This window comes from Diadema setosum, chromosome 22, assembly GCF_964275005.1.
Source record: "Diadema setosum chromosome 22, eeDiaSeto1, whole genome shotgun sequence".
Taxonomy (NCBI): domain Eukaryota; kingdom Metazoa; phylum Echinodermata; class Echinoidea; order Diadematoida; family Diadematidae; genus Diadema; species Diadema setosum.
Window position 1 is genome coordinate 17037568 of NC_092706.1, and position 23017 is coordinate 17060584.

At 37.6% G+C, this 23017-nt stretch overlaps 1 protein-coding gene across 1 annotated transcript in view; it reads left to right on the forward strand.

Moving 5' to 3' along the window:
• The first annotated feature begins 254 nt into the window (after nt 1–254).
• The window catches only part of LOC140245487 (villin-1-like), a 127740-nt gene continuing 104977 nt past the window's right edge, over nt 255–23017 (forward strand). Inside the window, exon 1 of the mRNA XM_072325056.1 lies at nt 255–351. The gene's annotated coding sequence lies outside the window, so the exon portion shown is untranslated. The remainder of the gene's footprint in view (nt 352–23017) is intronic.

A 23017-nucleotide genomic window follows, 5' to 3' on the forward strand; every position in this document is an offset into this window, starting at 1 on the left:
TGCATTCCCCGGTAGCGGTTTTACATTTCCAGGCAAAATTGCAATTTTTTACATTATTTTCCCGGCGAGACGTTATTATCGCCGTTTTTAAAAATCCCGGCTCTACAACATGTCTCTCTAGACTCTTTGGTACCGGTACTTACTGTCATGGTTGACGTGACTGAGTGTCGCGCGCTGTCTAGTCTAACGTGTAGGTGTGTGTATGTGTGCCAGCTAAGAGCTAGCTACCAGGGGCTAATTGTATTGTAGTAGTAGGCCTATAGTGAAACAGAACTGGACGGCAGAACCAACGAGTAAAGAGACTAAAGAGAAAGTGGACTCCCTGACCCTTGCTTGCCAGTAAGCTGCTTGGTAAGAACTGAAATGCATCCAGAAACATAAGTTCGTGTTCTTTTATTGTCCAAGGATGATTTATAATCGCACATTACATATGATTATGTGTTCAACTAAGAATGCCGTATGATTTTCCAAAAGGCTTCGCATCGCATGGGCGTGTACGCGTGTGTTGTTGTGGAGCTGCGGTTTGTAGCGGCATGGTAGCAGCCAAAAGCCAGCGATCACCATACGAACTACCGGTAAACGTGAAGCCTGAATGTATTCCAAGCATTTTTTCCACACACGCGACCCGTACCCAGCTCTACGCCGCGCCGCTACTACGGCAAACGCGTCATGTTGCCACCGCTGTCGCTTACTCTTCCTCGTTCATACTAACTAGTAGTAGGCCTACAGTGTACTTTCTCAGGAATGAAGGTCTAAGCAAGGAGGTTTATTGGAGTTCCAACTGGTTGTGATTAGTCAAACAGTTGTCAGATTTCCATTGATGTACAAAGGAGTTCCACAGGTGCACTTGTGCCTTTGATGATCGATGTTCCTTGCCGCCGTCTTGCTCAGCATTCTGAAGATTAATTTTGAACGTTATCATAATTTTGGCCATATTCTGCTTATTTATTTATCAAATGAAATGAAATTTCAATTAAATGATAAAGCATGTAAAACAAAAGACAGTTCCGTCCAGAAATTTGCGCAAAAGTGTAAATCTGAGCTGTATCATGTGAAAATGTTTAACGAGTTAAAACTGTACCGTACCATCCTGGAAAGCTGGTTTACCTTAATATCACTTTTCCGCTTAGTTTCCACAAATGAAAATAACATGGAATAATCTTCAAGTATAATTCTTTATTGATAGATATATCAGATTAGTGCCCGCATATGCCCAGTCAAGTAATTTTCATCTTTTCATTTCAGCATTTTTTGCTCAATTTCTATTTGCGCATCCTCATGTCTGTACCACCTACCTTTTATAAGAAGGGATAGCGAAACGTAATTACCATCACAAAGAAACATCTTCCTTTGAAAGTGGCTAGATCTAGTGATTATGCAATGAGACATGAGTCAATTGTCTTCCTATCTGTGCGGCAGATCCTGTTTTGCACATGCTTCAAATATTTTTGAGCAGCGGCTTCGAACATCTAGCAAAGGAAATAAGACGGTTGTGACTCCATTCTGTAGAACCTCCTTGGTCTAAGTGACCCCCAGCCCAGCTCAGCCCATGACAGCTTTTTTCTCTCGGATCGACCTAAGCTTAGATAGTCAATATTTGCAACCTTTACGAAGAATAGACCAATGAATAGCGAGTGTAGGCCTAGTGTAGCGGTAGGCCCTAGTCAACTTAACTGTTAGAACTATAATTTGTACGAAGAGAGAGCGAGTACTGGTACTACTAGGGTGGTAGATCCAATTACTGGACGCTTTAATGGATTTGAATTCCGTACTCAGAGGATGAAATTTAAGCTAACAATAACATCACTTATTCACACACTCCTGGAAATTACGAATTCAGCCAACTTCTGTCAATTGTTCGCTCCAGTTTTTAGAAAATATGCTTCAAACATGCCCCTCTAAAAAAGTTGTCTTTTTGCGCGATGCAAAATCGCATTGTATTACCGGACACGATTTTTGCAATGAAATAATTGACATCTTTCGCACCTAATCTTTGCACCAGAACCACAATTTATCCCACAAATCACTGTACACATTCTCACGGAGCGGATGACAAAGAAAAATTCGGCAAATGAGGCTCAAATTTCGTATTTTACGGTAAAATGTCTGTCTTGAACATTTCGAACAGTTCACGCAATAAAACCTTGTGAGAAATCGACAACTGGTGAGACTGTACTTCTAGTTTTGTATGTGCTTTGTCTGTGGGAGCTGCCCGCACGGGTGACAAGTTGCGGGCCCCTTTGAATAGCGCACAACTATTCCGCATCGTTCGCGTTTGAGGACGATGGCTACAAATTTCCGATGTCGATCAGTGAACTTTTAGTTCTATTGGAATCTACAGCATTTTTCCTGTATGTGAGTGGGATTTCATGGAATTTTAGTCACGAAATGTGATTCAAACATGCATAAATATTAACTATGACAAGGTGCGAGTCACTCAACTATAAATTTGAAAAATATTACATATGAAAATTGTAAAATAACGACGCTTTGGTCTGGCGCCATTTTGGCTGTGCAAATGATGTATTATCTCTATGGGAGTACATTTTTTCTGGAAATGAAAAATGACATTACTGTCTTTATCGAGCACTAGCTAATTTATCCTTCAGTGAATTTCTCACAGATTTTAATATGTTGTAGATGAAACTTTGGGCTATCGTTCATATGATCTGTATTCTTATTGGAAGTCAAGATTACGTCCAAAGACCTGGTTGAAATTGATGCTTAGCTTCAATGTCGGGAGATACAATGTATGTCTTTCTTTCGGTTACTTTCTTTGCAATAGCTCAAGAAAAACATGCCCTTTCACCCCCACATTTTGCACATATGCTTAGTCCATGTCATGCACATCATTTCATAAAATAACAATTAATTCATCAGACACCATCTTTTGTAGGTACGTTAGGGTCAAAGGTCATACTTCTTCGTCCTGTACATTTGTATCTTGGTAACTACTTGTCCTATCTTTGCCATGTTTTGCACGTGTATAGACGGTGTCGCAAGAATCATTTCACAAAATAACCACTTTCAGCTCAGATGCCATCTTGGGTGTGCAAAGTGGGGTCAAAGGTCAAATATACTTCATTCTGTATCTTTGTTATAGTGTATACGGAATTTGGTACCAAAAATGGCAGATCTGACTCCCTTTTCTAAATGAAAATCCAAACATCACACGGCCAATGTCCCTAAACACAGATGAAACCTGTATGGTCATGCCTATTGGGATCAGGACTCAAATCATTGATTTCTGAATAGATCGGATCACCTAATTTGTCAGTGTTGACAAATTCCAAGTCTAGTTTCTCTTTGTGTTTGTACATCACTAGTATAAATTGTACAGAGAATTCTCAATCATATCTACAGTATGCATTTTATGTATCTGTAGCTGAGCCAAACTTTTCTTTTCCTCATTTATTTTTAATTTCCCCCTAACTCCTAGTCCTAGGCAAACACACTACATCATAAACTGAGATGCAACTGTACAAGGATGCCTGTGCCACATTACCAGGGCTTGACTCAATCGTTGGCCCAGGGCCACTAAAAATTTATGTTTGCCTCCCCCCAAAAAAGAAGAAAAACAACGAAAAAGCCTATCTTTTCGTGGCCCTATCGGGCACGTAATACTCAAAACAAGTCCAAACAAAGTCCAAGTGCATTCTACATGTATCAATACATTGGTAGATATGAAATAATTTCATCATTCACCATATTCTATGCAAGAAAAGAACGGAATTGGGGGGGGGGGGGGGCGTTAAAATCACTTTTGTATATATAATGAAAAACACTTAATATTTGATGGCCTTAGGTTAATACAAGGAAATATTGGACGAGTCGAAGATGAATCCAATATTTTGCTTTATAGCGAGTCCAATATTTCCTTGTATTGATCGAAAATAGGACATCCAATATTATCATTATTATCCTACAGAGGATTTAGCAAAGAATATTTTCACTTACCCTTTCTGTCTCTGAGTGCTGTATGGACTCCTACTGTACTTGATCCTGACATGGGGTATGGTACACTCTTCAGTACAAGTTTCGTAATCCACTTCATTCCCAGATCTATGTGATCTATGATGTACATTCCAAAGGCAACTTGGATCAACGTCGAATTAACTAATTAATATATGAAATTTGTTTCTATAAACACAGAATTTTAGAAAAAACAATATTTTAGTTAATTCGTGATTGACCAATCACAGACGTTTTTACTTCATATTTCGGGTCATCTCGTATATCTCAACCAATCACGGTGCAGTTTATAAAAACTTTGGGGAATCCCCCTCTTGCTGTCCAATATTTTAAATATTGGTCGCCTCGGCAAAAAAAAATTGGTCGAGTTCAACAAACTTTCTAAGTGGGTCGGAGGTTATGAGGTGCGTCAACAAAATAACTCTTGTAATTAGACTCTAAAAATCCTCTGTATGAATAATAATTAGTACTGGTAATATGTAATAATTATGTGGAATTATTGCATTAATTGGATAAATGTAATGATTTACTGGAATGACATTTGGCACTAATATCCAAAAAAGTGTATAAATTAGTAAAATTAGATTGACACGTGAACACTTGGAAATGCATGTATCCTGGACAAATATAACGTTGACTTATTCAAATTTCATTTGATCAGGGGGTCATTTCATGAAGCATTTTGTCTGACAAAGTTGTCGGACAAATTTGCTCTCAGCCAATCAGATGCAAGGATTTCAGTAACTTGTAACAGTTTGTCAGAAAAATATCTGACCAAAACGTTTCATGAAGTGCCCCCTAGTTAGAAAATGTGATGGAGCATCCTGGACAAAATAATGAAATGAGTCATTGGTTATTGACACTTGGACAATCAAAATTATGTAATACGTATCCAGGAAAATATAAAATTAGTACAGTTGATTAACACTTTAGCAATCAGAAATGTAATAGAGTGTATGGTGTACTGTGTGGGGAAATGTACAGTGATTAATTGATTTTGTGTGATTTTGTGTGGAAATGTACTGGTAGCCATATATTGTTATTTGTTCACTGTAAGTATAGTTTGTAAAGCCTCTCTTACATCCCGTCGTGCATGTTTGTAGATATCGTGCGGACTCGGAGTTCCTGTCAGGTGTGGAGTTGTCGCAGGGTGAAAATTAAATCGGAGGGGAGGGTTGACCCATAACCACTGTTGATATTTAAGGGAAATCCAGGTGATTTTTAGTAAATACTGTCATGTTCCGAGTGCTACTCAAGTGTTCTTGCGTTTTCCTAATCATGTATGGATTGATTTCAGTTCATTATTACAAATGTTGGCTGTCTGATGACACTCTCTCTTGTACAGAAAGGTACATATTGTTTTACACCAGCAGATACGTAGTAGGCGTGGCAATGAAACCGAACAAAATTCAATTTGTATGTCAAGTTAACACGGGAAAGGATACTCTCTGTAACTTATATATTTTGTTGTTGCTATGAATATGGAAAAAACAAATGTAAATCTATCGTTTTTATTGCTTAATGTATGCGGCCTCAGAGAATACTTTAAACGCAAGAAAATGTTTAGATATCTACAGGATAGAAATCTTGATGTCATGTTTTTGCAAGAGATGCATAGTACCAAAGACGTGGAGTTATTTTGGAAATGCTAAATGAAAGGTACATTTTACTTTTGTCATGGAAGTAACCTAGCCAGAGGGGTATTAACCTTCATTAGAGATGGGCTAGATTTCGAGTTGATACAATCGATTCACAAGGGAGATATATTGTTCTGTGTATCAAAATACAAATGTATATGATCAAACTTTCACCTTTGTCAATATATTTGTACCCAATATTGTTAAAGAACAAAAACAATTTGGGCTGAGATTAGTAATACTTTGAGTAATATGGTGCATACAAATGACTCAATTTTGATCACTGGCGGTGATTTTAATGTATCGTTAAATATAAGTCTCGATCGAACGGGTAAAGAAGTTCATTACCAATCAGTTGGAGGGAATAATAGACAAGAATTGATTTCTTTGTTAAATCAGTTTGAGTTATGTGATATATGGCGATTCTACAACCCAAAGGCTAAACAGTACACTTGGAGAAAACGAGATTTCACTAGTCAGAGCAGACTTGATTATTGGTTCATCCCATTTGAGCATTAGGATTTAGTGTCAAAAGTAGATATAGTACCATCCGTCTCCACGGACCACTCTGCAATTTTTTTACAAGTAGAAATCAAAAAACAAAGTTCCAGTAAAGGTTACTGGAAGTTTAATTTGTCTCTTTGTACAGACAGTATATTCTGTCACGAGTTGAAAGTTAATTTTCAAGAGTGGAGGACAGAAGCCGATATGTTTAATCCCAATTCATTGTGGGAATATATCTGAAATTTAAGATAAGATGATTTGCACAAAAGTACAGCAAGGAGAAAGCTCAATTAGATAGAGAGAAACGTATTAGATTAGAAAAGAAAATACAAAGCATAGAACAGATGGGTGAGCAAATAGATAGAAAAAAGATGGAAGAATATGAAAAAACAAAACAATTATTAGAATAATATTATACAAAAATTACTGAAGGTTTGATTATACGGTCCAAGGCAAATTGGATAGAATATGGAGAAAAAAGTAATAAATATTTTTTATCATTGGAGAAGCAACGTAAGAATAGGTCTATTATCAAAAGATTAAAGGTTGATAGTAAGTGTATAGAGAGTGAGGCAGGAATACTTTCACAAATTAAATCTTTTTATGAATGTTTATATGCAAGACAGACAGTAGAAACGAATGATGAAAATGCTCATGAATTTTTGAACACTCGTGGTATTTGTTTATCTAAGCAATCTATGTTGTCCTGTGAAGGTAAACTTACTCGAGAAGAGTGTTACAAAGCTATGTGTTTTAATGCCCTCTGGAAAGTCGCCAGGCAATGATGGTCTCACGAAAGAATTTTATGTTCAGTTTTGGGACATCATTTCAGAACCTTTTTTAGCTTCTTTGAATTATTTTTATGAGAATATGGAACTGTCGATTAGTCAGAAGCAAAGCGTTATTATGCTGATACTCGCACCGAATAAAGATAAAAGAGATTTACAAAATTATCATCCAATTTCACTTCTAAATGTAGATGCAAAAATATGTTCTAAGGCACTGGCTGCGAGGGTTAAATGAGTGTTAGATGAAATAATTCACCAAGATCAGCACGCATTCATCAAAGGAAGGGAAATCTGTGAGGCCATACGTAATGTGCATGATATGTTTCATTTTCTGCGTACTGAACACAAAGATGGTTTCATTGTATCAATTGACTTTCACAAGGCATTCGATTCTATCGATCATGAGTTTATGTACCATGCATTAGACGCTTTTGGATTTGGTCCGTCTTTCATTAGATGCTTTTGGATTTGGTCTGTCTGTCATTAGATGGACAAAAACTTTATATTCAAATATTGAAGGATGTGTACTAAATAATGGGACATCAAATGGCTATTTCCAGATAACATGTGGTGTCAGACAAGGTGATCCCTTGTCCCCTTATTTGTTTATCATGTTGTATTAGAGACATTAGCAATCCGTTTGCGCTCCTCACAAGACCTAGCCGGCATCACCATTAATGACAAAGAGTTCAGATTGTCACTTTATGCCGATGATTTCTGTTCATTTTGTTGCGATACCTCATCTATCAACAGTTTATTCAAAATTTTTGATCAATTTCGTAAATGCTCCAGTTTAAAATGTAACCAAGAAAAGACAGAGATTTTGATCGTTAAGCAAACAAGATCGATTGAAAAAGATAGATCAAAAGTGTGTTAAAATACGAAATTCGTATCGTGGACATGATAAATATCTTGGGAACTTATGTTGGTTATAATGCAGAGCGATTTCAAAATGATAAAATGGCCAAACTGATGTCTGGATTGAGAAAATTGTTGAATTTATGGAAAATTAGAAAACTTTCACTGTTTGGAAAAATACTTTTTCTTAAAACCTTTGGAATTTCAAAATTTATTCACTTTTTATGCCTCCGCCACGAAGTGGTGCCGGAGGTATTATGTTTTCGGGTTGTCCGTCCGTCCGTCCGTCCTTTCGTCCGTCCGTCTGTCCGTCCTTCTGTCCGTCCGTCCGTCCTTCCGTCCGTCCGTAATGAATTTTGTGGACAAGGTAACTATCAAAACCCGTTGAGGTATCCTAATGAAACTTGGCATGTATGTGTATTAGGGGGTGAAGTTGTGCCTATCAACTTTTGGGTGCACATGCTCAAGGTCAAAGGTCAAAAGATCAAGGTCAAATACATAAAATTTCACTATTTCCACCATATCTATTGAATGCCTGACGATATTTTCTTGAAACTTAGTGTATATGTATTACCCAATTAAGATTCTCTGGTGAAAGTTTGGGTCATGAAGTCAAAGGTCAAAGGTCAAAAGGTCAGGGTCAAATACATAAAATTTCACTATTTCCACCTTATCTATTGAATGCCTGAAGATATTTTCTTGAAACTTAGTGTATACATGTATTACCCAATTAAGATTCTCTGGTGAAAGTTTGGGTCATGAGGTCAAAGGTCAAAGGTCAAAAGGTCAAGTAAAAATATTAAAACTTTTTTTTTTCTCCATACCTTGGAAAATTGTTCAAGGTATCTTCATGGAACATAGTATATACATATACTGACTGGAAGTGATTATCTAGAGAATGTAGGGTTCATGGGGTCAAAGGTCAAGTGCAACACTTCAAAATTTTACTATTTCCCTCCTATCATGCAATGCCGGCAGGGTTATTTTTTTTTTTTACACTTGGTGTATGCATACATGTGTAACCTAATAGAAATTCTCTGGAAAGTTTTTTTTTTTTCTTCTTTTTTTGCCTCAAAGGTCAAAAGGTCAAAGATCAAGTGAAAGTGCTGAACTAACTTTTTCCTCCATATCTCGGAAGTGGCTCAAGTTATCTTGAAACTTAGTACATATTATGCATGTTCTACCTGAAAGTGATTATCTTATGAATTTTAGGGTCAAGGGCCAGATGAGAATGGTAACAATTTACTATTCAATTCAGAAATTGCACTTTTTCTCCACACCTGTACCTTGAAAATTACTCAATGCCTAAATGTATGAATGGGTCAAAGTCGAGTTAAAGTCCTTAAATCCCTAGATACATGCTCTCCTATTCATCCAATTAAACCTAGGTCAAGGAAGGTGAACATTCAACACATTTGTGACAAACTTGTCATTTCAATATTTTGCCAATTTTGTGAAAATGTAATCACACATTGTCCACATGTACTATCTAGACCTATTGGGAAAATCATGCATTATGGCGGAGGCATACCAGTCGCCAAAGCGACATTTCTAGTTTGCATCTATTATCATTCCCCAGAAAATAGTAAAAGAGATTAAAAGAGTGTTTTATGACTTTTTGTGGAATGGCCCAGATCGAATTAAACGTAGTGTGATGATACAAGAATTGATCAAGTGCGGTCTGAAGATGTTGTAGATGTACAATCTTTTATGGATGCACAACAGTTGACTTGGATAAATAGGATGAAACCTGAAAATTCACAAGTATGGTTTCAAGTCCTGAAATATTACTTAGATGAATATGGCAAAATTTTTATTTTTAATTGCAATTATGAAGTGAATAATTTCTCTCCAAATATACCCAGATTTTACTCCTCTCTTTTGAAGAAATGGCTGTCAATATCCATACCAATGGAAAATCAAGCTTTCAGATCACAGATAATTTGGAATAATACCGATATTAAGATTGATAAAAAGATGATTTTTTTACAGAAGAATGTGGTACAAGGGTATCTGTCTGCTACATCAAATTATAACCCCTGAAGGTTATCTTAAAGATTTTCATGTTTTACAAGTGGAGTTTGGTATTGATAGCAATGATTATCTGAGGTTACAAGGTATTTGGTCGGCTGTTAAAAAGAACACAGAAATACAGGTTTTATCAGTCGGTGCAGAATTTCACCAGGACGTGAAAGACACTGTCGTTCTTCCGGAACGCTTATGTCTGAGTGCCCGATTAAAGAGCAGACATTTTTATGATTTATTAGTAGAATTTAAATATGAAACACCTGTTAGTACTTTTAGAATGCAGTCTAATTTTGATATGACAAAGCAGGATATAGGTAAAGCACGTAAACTTATAGTGCAAGCGTCAATTGATGCAAGAAGCAGAGAATTTCAGTTCAAGATACTTAGTAACATATTACCACTAAACTATAAGTTGTTTAAAATGAAGTTAGTATTTTCCCCTTTGTGTTCATATGGATGTATTGAGAATGAAACGATTGAACACATTATGTGGAACTGTAAGGTGTCACAAACATTTTGGAGGGAAATAACATCTTTTCTTACGATTATAGATTTGTCATCCCTTAATGTGAAGATGGTATTAATTGGAGTTACAGAGATTGATATAAACAAAACACTGGTAACCATATTTTACTTATAGGAAAAAGATGTAAGCAAGCAGAAGTAACAACACTATTCCCTGTTTGTCCTCTTTTAAGGCTATGTTATCAAAATCATATCGTGAAGAGTGTTATTTTGCAAAGAGACAAGGAAAGATCAATGTGCATAACCGGAAATGGGAACCACTCAGCGGTATAATCGAGCTGTAGATATTTTTCACTGAATGTTTACGCCATGGCACTTTTATGTTGTATTTTTTTTTTCTCTCTCTCTGTCGATATGGCATAGATTTCAAATAATTAGATTGTGTATATGCGCTTACCACTCTGCATGTCATTGGCAACCTTCTGACTATGTCAGCTTTTAACATTCCTTTCCGTTATAAACCCACACAGACAACATCCGTCAAGAGAAAAATGTGCATGTATAATTAGAAACTGAACAAAATGTATTCTTTGTCATGTATCTCTCAGCTGTGATTGCCTCAAGAACGTCATATAATGAGTACCAAATAAAACATCACTTGGATATATAAAAAAAAGATCGGAGGGGAAGTATGTAGTAAGTACTTAATGAGTGGGTGTGTCTTGCTCAAAAAGTGAGGCCCGCAAGTGGTCTGTACGCCTTTTTGGAAGTAGGAAGAAGTAAGGAACACGTAAGATCTTTACTTCTGTCGCACACAATGAGTGGGATAATTGTACGTGAAGCGTACGTTTTCAGAAATCGTAGTTACAAAGTAAGAGAAACGTAAGAGAAATGTAAGGAGCACGGAAGTGTTAAGCAAGACAATCGTGTGTCAAATTGGAAGAACGCACGGATAATTTTTTTTTAGAAAATACTCTGAAAATAGCATATTTTGGGGGTATTTTTCGAGTCTTGAGATGAGACGAATATTTTTTCTATATTTTTTCATCTTATAAACGTTCTTGTCAGTTTGTAAAAATACCCTAAAGATAGGATATTTTTGGGGATTTTTGTCGAATTTGAAATACTATTTATATTTTTTTGTATTTTTTCAACTTAATTATTGAAAAACAAATTAATAAATAAAGCATTAGAATATGCTTTAAAATTAAAAATGTGGTAAAATTGTGGTAAAAGTGAATTCAGTTGACATTTCAACTACGAAACTATTATGTAGACCAGGTATGTATAATGCTCTTGTGTGTATATTATATATAAATGTGTGTGTGTGTGTGTGTGTGTGTGCGTGTGCGTGTGTGTGTTAATTTGTGTGTAAACAGTTTGTTGACACTTGAAAGCTATGTACCTGACTGGGCTTGCTTACCAGTTCATTCCAGATTAAAACCCATTAACAATAATACCAGTTGGTTTTTACTGGTTTCTTCTGGTCATGCATATTTATACGCTATTCAAATTCTCTTGGAATGGAAAAAGGAAAAAATATACTTCTAATTGTTTTTATGATTACAATAAGCTTTGAACTGTGTTAAAAACTTTACTCAATATTATTGTTGTGTTTAAAAATTCATAAATTCAACTTGTGTTATGAGGAGGCATTTTCATTTTCAATATCAAAAGTGTAATTTACTTGGTAACCACGCCTTAAAACATTAAATGGCCCTATATAAGTGAGTGTGATGTGTCTGGTACCAGCTATGTATAGGGTGTAGATACATAGATTTACATAGGCCTAGGCTCTAAGACTAGCTGTAGGGTTATTATTGTGAAAAGTTAATTTGGATATGGGCTCTCCACACTAACTTTTATTTTTGGTGGCCCAAAGGCAGACATCCGACCTTTTTTCTGAAATTTTGGTGGCCCGACGTGCGTTTTTGGTGGCCCTGGGTCACCGGGCCACTGTTAGTGTCGAGCCCTGGGTAATGTCCTCTCATATACTATATATACAAAATATACATTCTATATTAGTGTTCTGGGATATGCTCAAATATCAACAAATCTCAAGAAAATATTTATTTTGTCCAAACTCGAACATGTAAAGCAAAAATATTTGAAAAATATATTTTTGTAGTATTTTTGTAGCCCCAATTCATAAAGGCATCAAAAATAGCTAGAAAACATATCTTTACAGTATTTTTTTTTTTGCTGTAGCAGCACGACGTGACAAAAAATATTAAAAAAATATTTTTTTTATCATACAGTATTCAGTGTTCCAAAACTGGATGAAAAAATATATTTTCAAAAATATATTTTTGAGGTATTTTTCTTGTATTTTCAGTATATTTTTAAATACAAAAATATCGTAAAAATATATATTTTGGGGTGATTTTTTAAATGTTTTTATAATATTTTTGTGATATTTTTTTTCGAGCAGGCAACATGTACTTCTGACGCACTTTTTATCGTGCTGATCACGTCTGAGTGTGACGTACTTCACAAGTATGGTAGTAGTAAACCACGCATTTTGGAAGTAGGTAATACGCACGGAGGAAGTGCGCTCACCCCCCTTTTGTTAACACGTACATTGAAAGCAAGTGGAAAGTAAGAGACTCTTGCGTGGTAAGTACGCCTTCGTGGGAAAATACCCCGGAATTGTTGCATGTTTTGCCTGCGTTACACGCACGCCTATCAAACTTCCTCAGTACTTTTGTCTTGCGTACTCTGAACGTGCCCCACGCATGCTAATTGTCGCAGCCAGGTCGTAGCGAAAAACTGGCCGGCCAGTTTTCAGGCTGCGTGCTATACGTCGTGTTTGTGACCACCAAAAAAAGTACTTTCCACTTGCGTGCATCTCACTACTTGGCCCATTTTTTGGCACGCAAACCACTCATAGTACCACGCACGACCGGATGTAAGAGAGCCTTTAGTGTGTCATTACCTGCCATGTGTCCAAAATAGGACCATGGACCTGGTATGTCAACATGTCCTTTGTTTTTACTTATCAATAAAGACATGATTACAACAACAATTATGTTTCTGCTTATTTTGGGCCATTACATTTCTTATTTGCGCTCCCAAAATTTTAGGATTTTAAGACATAGAAAAAAGTAGTGTTGAGTCCTAATTATTATGATGTATTTTTCATTTTTTGCATTGTTTAACAATCATTTTGAACCTCTGAAGATTTTTTTTTTTCCATTTATTCAGTGAAGGTTTTTAAGTTTCTTAAAAGATTTGCTTTATCTACTGTCCAGAGACGGCATATCATGATTACAATTTTCAACACAAGTATGTATAGTATACTACTATGACCCCGTTTACAGTGCGGGGCCGGGCTCGGCCACGGCTTGGCCGTGGCCGAGCCCAGCCTCAATTGCGCGGCCGAGCCTCGCAACTTTGTCCGTTTACACTGCTGGGCTCGGCCGCGCTTTTAACTCAAACCTTTCAATATTTTGTCGTAGTGGCGCTCTGCTTGTAAACAAACGCAATTTGGTATAGCCTGGTTTTCAGACCCTTTGCCAACTGGATTCCGTGGCGACGAAGTCGCCGTTCGGGCAAATGCCTTTGACGACGGAAAAATCCTTTGCAGGACAAAACCACCTTAAACTATACTAGTTTTCCACGTTGAGGGGGTTAATATTGTGAATAGCAAAATAGTACGGGCAGAGGGTCTGGAAGCCAGACTAAAATTGGCCGCGCATTTGGCCCAGTTTGCGTTTACACCAAGAACACCTCCAGAGCGAGGCCAAATGCGAGGCCAATTTTGGCCTCGCATTTGGCCTTTTGCGCGTTTACACTGAAGCGGGGCTGGGCTTGGCCGCGGCTCGGCCGTGGCCGAGCCTCGCACTGTAAACGGGGTCTTAGTCTGAAAACTCTTTGCTGAAGTCAGCATGTTTAAAACCCTTAGTCTAACAGTTCTATGAATTATCTTCAGTTCTATGGAATGTCCTGATATTAAGTTTAAAAATAGTATAAAACATGTCTATATTTTGTCAGTTTGTCAGATACAGTCCTGTATTTCTAAATTGCAGCCACCACCCAATATTCTGCTTCCCACCCATTAGTGTCATTTTCCTACACTAAACAGTTATCGATAATATCTCCCCTGTCTCTCTATAGATCTGTGAAATATTGCATTTTAAGAAATTCTAACCCTCATGTTCAGCTGGGTGTCCAAAGGACTTGGCCCTATACATTAATGATACAAGAAAACACTCCTACAAAAAAAAAAAAAAAAAAAAAAACCCACCCTAAAATCTTCCATATCTGTCATAGTATACATTGCAACAGATATTGTATGTTTTAAACATATTGTATCAGTTCCAATTATTTTAGTAACTCATGTGTATTCAGGTGCAGCGATACGGTGCAACTAACTCGCCAAAAGCATATGACGTCAAAGCCTCATAATTGCATAAAGTAAACAGCTTGTTTATGCAAAACCGCTGGGGAAGTGTTGCAGGACAATCGCAGTATCTTGCCTCAGAAGCCAGCAAATGATAAAATCTATACAGCACATTGAAGGAGAAACTATTTTCTAACTGGCAATGTTAGTTATTTTGGGTTTTATTGAGGATAAACCTGTGAAAATAAAGTCTGAACTTTAATAGACGAGGTTCCGTGACGTCAAATGACGCTTTGGCTGAGGGGCAAAAATAAATTTCATGCGTATTACGCGTATGGCTCAAGCGCGCTGTACGTGTAGCGTATACCTGCCTGCCTATCATGAGATGTGGTATGTAACTCTTACGCGCTTGCCCACTTGTATGGGGGTCCCCTTACGCAATTTTTGCCCCTCAGCATGACTTCGTGACGTCATTGGAACCTCGTCTATAGTCTCCAAACAAGAAAATTTAGTCTCGAGAAAAGTGTTAATTTTTCACATTTTCCTTTATTGCTCAAAAATGAAACTTCGGTATATGACTTGTGGTAGTATCTCTATATGTTCCAAATATCTTTTCTGTAATATTTATCGCACAGTTTTGTCACGAAAAAGCCAAGACCACTGTCATTTGTGACCCATGAAAAATCCATAGCGTAAGCATTATGCAGTCCGACGTATCGGTTTTCGTGCTGCATGAAACAGTTGAAGCACAGTGCAGGGTTCGTCTCTCACCCACTCACCGAGCTGTGGACCAAAACCGAACTTTGTCACAGTGCGCAGAACCCCGACACCATTGATTGGCTAAGTGTGCACTGACCAGTAGAGAATGTTGTTGTGCAGGAGGATGATCTAGTTGTGCATGTCCAGTATTCTCTCTAAAATTTGGTTGTCTTTTTGCTCTGATTTTAACCGAACTAATTGTGCAAACATGAAACTTCGCAGATAGTGAATCTGGGGTATACAGACTAGCAATATGTTAATCAAATGCATTCATGCTGTAGCAGAGTTGTGTTGAGAAATAATCGTAACCCTTTCCACAAGCGACTCAAACAGAAAAATACAAATATCTCAAAAGATACATCACAGTTTTCGCCCAAAATTCATATGAAGGATGATATATCCGTATTAGATATACATGTGAAGTTTCAAGTGATTTAGTTGTAAAATAAGAGAGATATGAGGAGGTGAACCTTCAAGATTTTTTGTTCTTTGCTTTGCACAGTGCTTCGATGTCTGTTATGAATTTTGATTTGTCAAATGGATTTAAAACTACACTCTTGATTACTCCAAGAGATCAACATCAACCTTGTTTCTTGATGTGCATAGAGACTAAAGTGAAATGAATATGGGGGTGATATTATTATATAGTGGCGTCAGCCTCGCCCTGGCCTTCATTCATCTGGCCTTACTCTCCAGATGCCCATTACACATTGTAAGGGATATGGTGAATGGGCATTTTCCTCCATCACTCCTCGCCTATGGAACTCCCATCTTTTCTCTATGAAAGTGACAAACTGTCCGACACTTCAAAGCCTTACTCAAGACTCACATTTTGCACCAGACATTCAATTGCTAACTGTCTTTGAGGAGTCTGCATCTTTGAATGTTTCTACAACATATGGCGCTATACAAATGCTGTGGATCATCATCATCATTGTTTCATTCCTGAGTATTGCTACCAAGTTACTGAGGAAACCAAAGACAGTATACAGATTAGGAAATCAGAGTTTCGAGAAAAACGCCTTCAAAGTTTTCCTTCTGACGCTATCATGTTCAAGGGGAGGCTAGACAGTTTTCACCACTTGACAATAGAAGGCATGCTCCTAGCGACCTCCGCGATGTTCATTCAAGCTTAGCGCCGGCGGTCTACGCACGACAAATCATTAATCAGGATGCCACGCACTGACCAATACGATCACTCCCTCGTTGCTAGGGGCGGAGTCTAGCTGCAGCGCTAAATCCAAATTTTCGGACACGTTTCTGTTACGTTGAGAGTCGGAAAATCATGGCCCAGAAAAACGCTGATTTCTTGCCTTTCCTTTCATCATTTAGCTTCGAAATTTCGGCAGACGATGGACAAAATACTAGACTACAAAATCATGCCAAAAACAGAAATCCGATTGTCTTGACCAATTTTGATGATGTGACTTCAAACTCGATTTTCTTGGCTCAGCCGTCAGCGACTTTAGGATCCTTTTATTGTAGCGGGTCACATATGCAGTATTTCACACAGTAATTTCACATATACTTGAGAATAGTGTAAACTAACTACTGTTTTTTTTTTTTATTTTTTATACAACCAGCAATTCAAATATGAATGCACCTCAATATTACAAGGAACTGGTAACATCTGAGATGAGAGACAGTGTAGGATTCCTCCAGCCAGCACTTATCCCCTTCATATAGACATCATTTGGTTGGCAAGCATGCTGTGAGGACTATGGGGTAACATAGCTTCATGGCAGTGCAATGATTGAAGTGACAATTCGAGCAGACCTGTGAGAGAGACCCCAAGATATGCATGCTGTAGACAGGGTTTCCTGTGAGTTCTGATGTGCTTGTAGTCTCTTCCAACAGACCAAGCTTTTAATCACACGCCCACTGCATTTCCTTCATTACAGGGGAATGTGCATTTAATGAATTCAGCTAGCATGATTTGTCCACGTAAAACAAAACTTATTACTAACTCTAGCAATAAGTTGTATTGATTATAATGCTTTCCACACTGAAAAATAAATATACCATAATTTCAGATGATAGACGAGCACACAGAAGCCCCCAAAGAAAAATAAATAGAAGTTTTCAACCTGAATTAAGTAACCTTTTTTTTTTTTTTAGAGGATTAAGATTAAAAGAAAATATCCTGTGGTTTGGATACTTCGTAAAGTATTTGTAATTTAAAGAAATACATTCATATCAGGGAGAGCCACAGCTCAAGAGGCCCGAAAGTGATTAAATTCTAACAAATGATTTTCTCTAGATCCAGAAAGTAGTACAACTAAGTCATTTTGCATTTTCATAGATACGCTCTGGGCTTTTAAGGAAATAAAGCAGTTAACAGCAGTATTGGTGGCCTTACTTTAGTTGCGTAAATGGGGATTTGGTTCTGAATGTATGGTAGTAATAGTTTGACCCTACAAACTTTGTACGAGTTAAAGGCAAAACATAGTTCTGGTACGCCTGCAAAATTGTCAAATTTCGCTCTAAAATGTACATGTATGCCTAAGAAATGTGTGGAATAATGCTGTAATAACAAGATATTCGTTGGGTAACAATGAAAATTCGAAATATTAACCAAAAAATGTTCACATCTCAGAACATACCCGATCGGGTCAGGCTAACTCGGACTTGGGACAAGTTGGCCTCACTTTGATGGCGAGGCTGAGTTGTCCCTCTGGATTGTACAGTGTTGTACTATGGGAGTGCTTCGTGTTCTGGCTGGTCGCAGTTATGGGCTGAGTTGATACAACTTGGGCATCAAAGAACCTCTTTGGCATGGCTACAAAATGAACATGCGCCTATGTATAGAATGCTCCTAGTATGGCGATCACGAACTGCGTTTAAATTTTCTGAAATAGGGCCGAGTTGTCCATGAGACTGAATTAACCTGGATCCTTCTGGAATAAAGGTCGGTGTACCGACTTTTATTTTTGATCTCAAAATACTCCGAAACAACTCATCATCCCGGCAAATCATGTCAGCCAGGTAAATTTCTTGGTAGACTCTTTCGATATATCGCAAGTAAATATGAAATGGTACAAGACAGGTTTTCAAACCCTTACCAGTACTATGTTTTCATTTTCTTCAAACTTTCCATACCGTAACTTTGACCCATCCGAAGCCCAAATATGTAAATAAAACCATAGGTTCATGTGCTTGTTTTTCTTCTACGGGACTTTGAAGAATATGACTAATCTGCAGTCCTGTACCAAAATGATAGCGTTACAGGATCAAGACCATGATTGGCAACAAAATCTGCAATGACAAACTTAAACCCCCATAATTCTGTCAAAATCCATGTTATTTTCTCCAAATTTGCAAGAATTGCAGAAAAGGGTACCCAAAATGAGGAAAAGGTTTTATAGTTAGGGTTCACACTCTCATTCTTGAGCGAGCGGTGCCCTCACGCGGCAGAAAACACCGAAATCTCTCAAATCCTTCTCATCAACTTTTTCTGTTAGGGGTGAGCAAAAGGACAAGGTTCATAAAAGTTATGCTTAACATTCAAAACCCATGCCATTTTCACGAAACCTGAGCAAATTGTAGAAGAAGCCTTAATAATTCCAGAAAAACAATAAAAAGTGAGGGTTCATGTGCTAGTTTTTGTGCTAGCAGCGCCCCCATGCGACATATATCATCGTAAGTCCCCAAAATCAGGTCAGGGACCTATGCAAGGATGCCCTGACAGGGTGGGTTCATAAAACTTATGCTGTACATTCAAAACCCATGTCAATTTCACGAAACTTGACCAAATTGTAGTAAGAGGCTTACTAATTCCAGAAAAACAATAAAAAGTGAGGGTTCATGTGCTAGTTTTTGTGCTAGCAGCGCCCTCATCATCGTAAGTCCCCAAAATCCGCTCAGGAACCTATGCAAGGATGCCCTGGCAGGGTGCGTTCATAAATCTCGCACTGTACATTCAAAACCCATGTCATTTTCACGAAACTTGACCAAATTGTAGAAGAAGGCTTACTTATTCCAGAAAAACAATAAAAAGTGGGGGTTCATGTGCTAGTTGTGCTGGTAGCACCCCCATATGATAGAAATCATCCTAGGACCCCCAAATCTGGTTATAATATAAACTCTAACGTGGGTGCCCTGATTAGGTGGTGTTCATGAATGTCATGCTGTTCATTCAAAACCCATGTCATTTTTACGAAACTTTATCAAATTGTAGAAGAAGGGTTACTTAATGCAGAACAATTGTAAAAATGGGGGGTTCATGTGCTCGCTTTTGTGCTAGCAGAGCCTCCTTGCAACAGAAATCATCGTAAGACCCCCCAATCTGGTCAGGAACCAATACAGGGATATACCCTGCTAGGATGCATGAATCTCGTGCGGTTCACTCAAAACCCCATTTTGTTTTTATTTTCTTTTTTTTTTTTTAAAAACAAACAAAAAAGTGTCACAATTGCAGTGATATGGTAAAAAAATATTCAGAAAGGAAGGTCCATGTGCATTTTTGTTATTACATGTATTTCCCTTACGCAGCCATAATGATATCATGTGGATGCAAGCGTTGAAAAATCCACATTTACATGCTTGTTTGTTTGTTAATTTGCTTTACCCACTTGCTGTAACCATGTGCAGAAAGTTATAATGGAGGAAGAAGAGTAGATATAAGGAAATGGGAGTTTTGGCATTAGTCTGACGGTCCTCCAAAGGAAAAACAAATCTTAATATAATAACGTTGATTGTAGATTGCATGTGTTGGTTGTTGTAGTGGTTAGTAAAGTGCGTGTTGTGAACTATGGATATGTACCTTGAGTACCCCCCCCCCCCGAAAAAAAAAAATTGATTCTCCTTTTGTTACACCAGATTTGGTAATAAAAAATTAATATCTGAATGATGAAAGTGATAAATACGTATTTGCTAATACTTTTGTGACCTTGAATTTTGTAACCGAAAACCCCCCCCAAATAATATTTTGTATTAGTAATGACATCGGCTGAGAAGCTATAAAAAACAAAACAAAAACAAAAACCACGCAAACTAACAAAATAAAGGCCTTCAGCAGCAATTTTCAGGTACATTTGCCAGGGTTAATTGGCGTAAAACCAAAACCAAAACCAAAAAGAAAAAAGCTTAACCACATGTCTTTTGATGCCTCTTCTGGGGTAAAAACTGGTGAACTGTTTTGGACTTCGAGCAATTTCTATGCCTCCGCCATGAAGTGGTGCCGGAGGCATTATGTTTTCGGGTTGTCCGTCCATCCGTACGTACGTTCGTCCGCATTTGTTTATGCGATAACTTGAGTAGTATTGACTGGAATTTTACCAAACTTGGTCCAAGTATAAAGTATGATGGGGCAATTACTTGATTAGATTTTGGGTGAAATCGGCTAAAGGCCAAGGTCAAAGGTCAAGGTCAAATCATGAAATTGTATCTGTTTACGCGATAACTCAAGACTGGATCAAGTAAATTTCACCAAACTTTGTTCGAGGATGATGTATGATAGGACAATTACTTGATTAGTTTTTGAGTGAAATCGGACAGAGCTCAAAGGTCAAACCGTCAAAGTCAAATGCTAAAAATGTTGCTATTTCCCCCATATCTATGCAATGCCCAAAGGTATTTTCTTGAAACTTGTGTAGACATGTACTACTGCGTAATGATTCTCCAGAGAGAGTTTCATGTCATAAGGTAAAAGGTCAGGTGAAAATGTTACAATTTCACTTTTCTCGCAAATGGTTCGATGTATCAACATGGAACTTGGTACATATGCATGCATTGACTGGCAGGGATTAGCTAGGGAGTTTCGAGGTCATGGGTCAACAGTCAAGGTCAAAGGTCGAGGTCAACTCCAAAAAAATTACACTTTTTCTTCATACCTTGACAATTATTCAATACATAAACTTATATAAGGGTTGGTTAAAAGTCAAGTAAAAATCCTCAATTCCCCAAATACTTGTACATGTACCTGCACTCTTAGACAATTAAAGCTAACCTAGTTCAAGGAAAGTGAACATTCAAGACATTTCTGACAAACCTGTCATTTCAATGTTTTGCCAGTTATGTGAAACTGTCATCACACATTGTGAAGACATTTTACTGTACACCTATTGGGCGAATCATGCATTATGGCGGAGGCATACCAGTCGCCAAAGCGACATTTCTAGTTCCTCATACATGGGTCTGTATATATATATACAGATCCATGTATGAGGAACTAGAAATGTCGCTTTGGCGACTGGTATGCCTCCGAAGCCGCAGCCCTTTCCCCGAACACATTTACACTGGCAAAAGTGCATCTTATGCACCAGCAAATATGGTACCCTCTCTGTGTTTCTATTACTGACTTTCTTTAAGTGGAGATCATGGCACATCCTCATGTTGACCAAAGTGATATAAGCTAATGGCTATTATCTGACATACATGCAAATAATGACAATGACTTGAGGAAACATGTCTGCCAGGGTAGAATCACTAATCAGGATATGCTGTATTATATACAGTACCACAGCATTATGTCAAACTTTACAGCACTGCTTGACAAGATACTGAAAAGAAATGACAGATTGACTAAATATTGTATTGTATCTCCATATTTTCTCACTCAAAATATGTTTCAAACAATGGACCTGAATATAGTATGGTCAAAAGAATAACAGTGCATGTCATGGCTTTTGGCTTCTTGAAATATGCCTCTGAACTAGCCTAGCCAACCACGATGGCCTAGAATAGCTTCTTGTCTTCAACGGCGAGAAGCATGTACCTTGTGGAATGCAAAGGGTTGCTATCTCTGAGGTCAGTTGCAGTAGTAGTCTTTTATCCAGCCAACATCTCCAGTCAATGTGAAAATTCTGAATACATGGAACATCGTTTATAATGTAGGGGTATGAGTTTTCTTTAGTTTGTCTCCCGCTGTACATAAGAGTGCAACTGCTAATCTATATTTCAACAAACTTGTTTGAAAAGAGGAACCAGCGAGAATGGAACCTGTCATTTACTGCTTACATTTAATATGCCTTGTCTTCCTTGAACTACTTTAAGGGCAAGTTCACCTTCATATACATGTGAAATGAGAGAATGCAACAAATCTAATAGAACACAAATACAGTGAAAGTTTGAGGAAAATTTAACAATCTGTTCAAAAGTTATTTATTTTTGAAATTTTGGTGCTGCCGTTGCTGGATGAGAAGACTACTATGGCTTGTGACATGTGTAGATGTGATAAAAAAAAAAAAACGAAAAAATTAACATTTTCGGATTGCGTCATCGGGCTTTTGTTGTGAGCGTAAACTTTTTACATTTTCATCTTCTTTTTGAAAACCCCATAACGGATTTTCACTAAACTTGGCAGGGAGCATCCTGAGGGGGATAAAATCTCTACAATGTATTTGTTCAAATTGGCACCATGCCCATTCTGGGGTCCCCAAGGAGCCCAAACCCCAGAAAATTAAAGGAATGTATAAAAATCTTTTTCTCTAGAACCAAAAGTGATAAAGCTAAGTAAATACTAAAAGTTAGTACAGTGATGACTGTAGTTTCAAGTTTGTTCATGGCAAATCCATGAGTGCCTGCCTTGGCAGCCAGGGGAGGGGATAAGGTGTCTCGAAATTGGGACCTAAATCGTACATTTTCATCCTCTTGAAGACCCCTTCGTGGATTTTCTTCAAACTTAGCAGGTAGCATCTGCAGGGGAATAGGATCTCAAGTTGTTC